Source organism: Procambarus clarkii, chromosome 43 (assembly GCF_040958095.1).
Source record: "Procambarus clarkii isolate CNS0578487 chromosome 43, FALCON_Pclarkii_2.0, whole genome shotgun sequence".
Classification (NCBI taxonomy): Eukaryota; Metazoa; Arthropoda; class Malacostraca; order Decapoda; family Cambaridae; genus Procambarus; species Procambarus clarkii.
In genome coordinates this window covers 12,212,439-12,218,438 of record NC_091192.1, presented here as the reverse complement: position 1 = coordinate 12,218,438, position 6,000 = coordinate 12,212,439, and positions in this window count along the sequence as shown.

The following is a 6,000-nucleotide window of genomic DNA, read 5'->3' as shown; positions in this document are numbered from 1 at the left end:
ACGGTCCCCGTCGTGTAGCATTGTCACATTGTAACCTGGTACACCATACCGTGCTAGGTATGGTGTACACCACCGTCCTTGTCAGGCCGCTCCCTGCCTCCTTCACCCTTCCCTTGCCTCCTGCCTCCCCCTGCTTCCTCCCCCCCCTCTCGTCTTCTTGTTCTTGATAGTAGATGCAATAATCTCCCCCTCTCTGCCTACACCATCTACCTGCCTCCATCTTGTCAGAGGCCGCATCTAGTATATAAAATGTCAGCATTGTCTACTTGTTGTTTGATGTAAGACTCGCTAGATCTTCACCATTTGACTTTGCATAACCCTCGCTGATTTGAGTGTCTTTGCCAAATTAGTTCAGGTTATGTTCACTTGATGGCGGTACTTTCCCCATTTAGTTGGGGTTACGCCCGCTAGATGTCGGGATCTCGTTGGCAGCGTCTCCATTAACCTGGCCAAATTTCTGCTTAGTAATGTCAGCCTTTAAGGATGACTCACTCTGCTGGAATACACTTCGACATTTTTTTTGGGTGATGTAACGCCTGGTTGGTGGCGCGGTTTGTGGAGGTGTGGGTGCCCTCTCTTGTGTTGCCTGCTGGGGCTACATGTTAGCTCCTGGGTCCCGCCTTGCACTCTTCTGGTACACGTTCCTGGTGGGCTCTTGCATGTGTACATAGCTAACTGTGTGTTGAGTTTACCTTCGCCAGTTCACTTGCAACATTCCATTGATTCACTTCTGGAACATAGAAGGAATTCTTGTCAATATTTTCTCTGACGCATTCGGGTCTTATTTTCTGGTTGTGTCCCCAGAGTCTGTGTCCAACCCCTCCTCAACCCCCTCCCCTCCCTCAACACCCCTCCCTTCCCCTCCCCTCCCTCAACACCCCTCCCTTCCCCCTCTCCTCCCTCAACACCCCTCCCTTCCCCTCTCCTCCCTCAACACCCCTCCCTTCCCCTCCCCTTCCTCAACGCCTCTCCTCTCCTCTCTCCTCCCTCAACACCTCTCCCCTCCCCCTCCCTCAACATTCCTCCCCTCCCCTCCCTCAACATTCCTCCCCTCACCTCCCTCAACATTCCTTCCCTCCCTCAACATTCCTCCCTCCCCTCCCTCAACATTCCTCCCCTCCCCCTCCCTCAACATTCCTCCCCTCCCCCTCCCTCAACATTCCTCCCCTCCCCCTCCCTCAACATTCCTTCCCTCACCTCCCTCAACATTCCTCCCCTCCCCTCCCTCAACATTCCTCCCCTCCCCTCCCTCAACATTCCTCCCCTCCCCTCCCTCAACATTCCTCCCCTCCCCTCCCTCAACATTCCTCCCCTCACCTCCCTCAACATTCCTCCTCTCCCTCAACGCCTCTGCCCTCCCCTCCCTCAACACCCCTTCCCTTCCTCTCATTTTCCAGTCATTACCCAACATTTCCCGCATAATTTACCCTGGTGAGCGTCCAGGTAAATGCTGCAAGTCATCTCCCGGAATCTCTCTTGAGGTCTGATACAGACCTTTTGTGCCCTCTGTAACACTTTTTTGCGCTACCGCTCACAGGATGAGTATGGGGTACACAACAAACTACCACTCACAGGATGAGTATGGGGTACACAACAAACTACCACTCACAGGATGAGTATGGGGTGCACAATAAACTACCACTCACAGGATGAGTATGGGATGCACAATATACTACCACTCACAGGATGAGTATGGGGTGCACAATAAACTACCACTCACAGGATGAGTATGGGGTGCACAATAAACTACCACTCACAGGATGAGTATGGGGTGCACAATAAACTAGCGCTCACAGAATGAGTATGGGGTGCACAATAAACTACCACTCACAGGATGAGTATAGGGTGCACAATAAACTACCACTCACAGGATGAGTATGGGGTGCACAATAAACTAGCGCTCACAGGATGAGTATGGGGTGCACAATAAACTAGCGCTCACAGGATGAGTATGGGGTGCACAATGAACTAGCGCTCATAGGATGAGTATGGGGTGCACAATAATCTAACGCTCACAGGATGAGTATGCGGTGCACAATATACTACCACTCACAGAATGAGTATGGGGTGCACAATAAACTACCACTCACAGGATGAGTATGGGGTGTACAATAAACTACCACTCACAGGATAAGTATGGGGTGCACAATAAACTACCACTCACAGGATGAGTATGGGGCGCACAATATACTACCACTCACAGGATGAGTATGGGGTGCACAATAAACTACCACTCACAGGATGAGTATGGGGTGCACAATAAACTAGCGCTCACAAGATGAGTATGGGGTGCACAATAAACTACCACTCACAGGATGAGTATGGGGTGCACAATAAACTAGCGCTCACAGGATGAGTATGGGGTGCACAATAAACTAGCGCTCACAGGATGAGTATGGGGTGCACAATAAACTAGCGCTCACAGGATGAGTATGGGGTGCACAATAAACTAGCGCTCACAGGATGAGTATGGGGTGCACAATAAACTAGCGCTCACAGGATGAGTATGGGGTGCACAATAAACTAGCGCTCACAGGATGAGTATGGGGTGCACAATAAACTAGCGCTCACAGGATGAGTATGGGGTGCACAATAAACTAGCGCTCACAGGATGAGTATGGGGTGCACAATAAACTAGCGCTCACAGGATGAGTATGGGGTGCACAATAAACTAGCGCTCACAGGATGAGTATGGGGTGCACAATAAACTACCACTCACAGGATGAGTATGGGGTGCACAATAAACTAGCCACCTCCGGAGGCATCAATCAATGATCCAGGGAAGGCTTGCACTCCTGGTTACCATGGGTCTTCCCTCAGCCTAAGTTGTTCCATAACTCCTTTGAAATTGAAGTAAGTTTATTGGGGTAAAATACACACAAAGGGATGAGGTTGCTCAAGCTATTCTCACCCCGTTCAGTACAACGTGTTCATACATATATACACACATCACAAACAATAAACATATTACCGAACATTCTGAGAGATAAACATGTACAATTCCTCCTTTACACAAGTAGTACGGTATCAGACGTACACACAAACACTTTTATGACTTCAGTATACTGTACAGACAATTTGCAAGAGACATGCAGATAATTTAAGAAAAGCTTATAGTCTTGGTGCAAAATTCTTATATCTCTCCAGAATATGATCAACCTTTCCGTTGTGACACATCCAAGCTATTTGTTCAGGAACAGTCCTTATCTCAGTGTTTCTATATACATTAATCAACGGACAATCAAGAACATAAAGGACATAGTGCAGTTTTGTGTTCTTTATTGCGTTGGGTCACAACTGTTTGTAATGGGAGCCAAAAAACGCTGAATATAAATATTTGAGACTAATTGTATTGCCGGTAATGGGTGAATCTCGCAATGATAGTAAATAGTTCGAGTCGCTGCCATGCTCAGGTTCAGTCAGTCTATATGTTGTTGTAAGTGTGTATAGTTGGACACTTTCCTCGCCCCAGTTACTCTGCCAGTCTCACTACCCTAGCAGTGGGTACTCTCACAGTCTGTACTCTGGCAGTGGGTGTGGGTCGCCCACTATGAGAAGCATCAATATAAATAGTCCAGTGGAGCCACTACCAACAGTCCAGAACTTACTCTGCGCTACCAGCCTCGAGCGAGGATATTCCTCCATGGTGTAGTTACGGTGGAGCCGCTCCACGGTGGAGATTGACTCAAGACTCCACTTTTCCAAGCGAGTCTGGAGTCACACTGCTTATCCGAGTGTGCGCGCGCGTGCATGCTCTTACTTAACACCAGCTTGCAGCACCAAGCTTCAGCTCATGGGCCCCGGCATTTCAACATGACCCTCGTCATCCACCTTTGTTTCGTGCAAGATCTGCTATAAATATATGACTGGGTTCAGCCTCTAATATTTTCCCTTGCAACTTGTTCCACTCGTCTGATTCACATGTGGTTCCTCACACACCTATAACTTAAGTTTTTTTTTTCTAGTTCCCTTGGATGTAGTCTACTTAACTTACTTCTGAACATAAACATCCTCTCTATCGGTATTTCATAGATACCCTATGAGTATTTTGTATATCGGAATCATGGGCTATATTTTTCCCCCAGTATTATTAGAGTCATCCCCCCCTACTCACCTTAGATCGTTCCGTTCTGTTACTAGTTTTGTAGCAAATGTCTACTGTCTGTATGTACGCTTAGTGATGTTGGGGCTTCCTGTAGTTCCGTGTACTGTACATGTGCTGTACGAAGGCTGCCGTGTCTAGGGTGGTGACGGCTGTCCTCATGTTGACCTGCTGAGGGGGCTCGTGTGTGTGTGTGTGTGTGTGTGTGTACTCACCTAATTGTACTCACCTAGTTGTGCTTGTGGGGGTTGAGCTTTGGCTCTTTGGTCCCGCCTCTCAACTGTTAATCAACTGGTGTACAGATTCCTGAGGCTACTGGGCTCTATCATATCTACATTTGAAACTGTGTATGGAGTCAGCCTCCACCACATCACTGCCTAATACCGCGTGCATACGTGTGTGCGCACACACGCTTCCTTCCAGTGGTAGGTCCAGTGTTGTGTCAAGGTGCTCTTCTCTTGCTGCCAAACGTGAGTGAAGTGTTGCTGGGTGCATTTTACCTATTTTTACTCAACATGAAGATAATTATACCTATAGTTTTGTTTCCGTTTTTCTTGTATATTATGATGATAGTTCCAAAACTTCCTGTGATTTTTCACACAAAATGCCAGTCCAGCCGCTATGATGATCAAGAAATACTGTCCATTAACTGTTGCGTAGCTTTCCTTGTGTAGTTTACACTATGACCTTGAACTCTTCATGTTTCCAGCAACACTTCCTACTTTGAGATACTCTTTCATTGGCGTGTTTGTGGTGATCTTATCCTCGTGTTCTCTTGTCTCCCAACACGGACGTGTCCAGGGCCTCCACGCTCCTTCCTCAGATTGAAATTGAAATTGAAGCAAGATTATTGAGGTATAAATACTCACAAAGGGATGAGTTAGCTCAAGCTATTCTCACCCCGTTCAGTACAATGTGTTCAGACACATCACAAACAATCAACATATTACCGAACATTCTGAGTGAGAAACATATACATTTCTTCCTTTACACATGCAGTATGTTACCAGACGTACACACAAATACTTGCATGACGAGGTACACAGACAATTTGCAAGAGACATTCAGACAGTTCAACAGAAGGTTACAATCTTGGTGCAAACTTCTTATGAGTCTCAAGAATATCATCAACCTTTCCGTTGTGACACATCCAGGCTGTTTGTTCCGGAACAGTCCTTATCTCAGTGTTTCTATATACATTAATCAACGGGCCATCAAGAACATAATGGGTGAGGGTGTGAGACCTTAACATACCACATAGTTTATACCTCGTGGCATTACCACCTGTTGCATATTGCTCAGATAAGATCTTTATCGGATCAGTTGCTGAGTTTGTGTGTGTGTGTGTATAGTCTCTCCTACTTTCATTGGCATGATTACCTGCCTGCCCCCCTGCATACCTCCTACCCTGCCTGCCTTCATACCTGCCTGCCTTCCTTCCTTCATACCTGCCTGCCTTCCTTCCTTCCTTCATACCTGCCTGCCTGCCTTCCTTCCTTCATACCTGCCTGTCATTACTGTTGTCCATGGGAGTCAATATATAAGTGGAAGAGGAAGATGAAGGTGTGAACGAGAAGGCGTGTGATCGGGTGAAGTGGGCGTGGTGAGCGTATTGTGGGCGTAGGCGCCCTCGTCACAGACACTGGCTGCCCGCCGCTATAGTGAAAGCCAGTGGTTCCCGCTCCTTGCTAGTGGTGGGGGTGGTGGCAATGGTGGTAGAGGGTGGGGTGGTGCTGGTGGTTGGGGGTTGGCGGGGATGGTGGTATAATATAAATGGTAGGGATGATGGTGGAGGCGGTTGTGTGTGATGATGATGATGATGATGATGGTGGTGGATGATGATGATGATGGTAATTGTGATGGTTTGGGATGATGGGGTGGAGCTTGGGGTTGTGGAT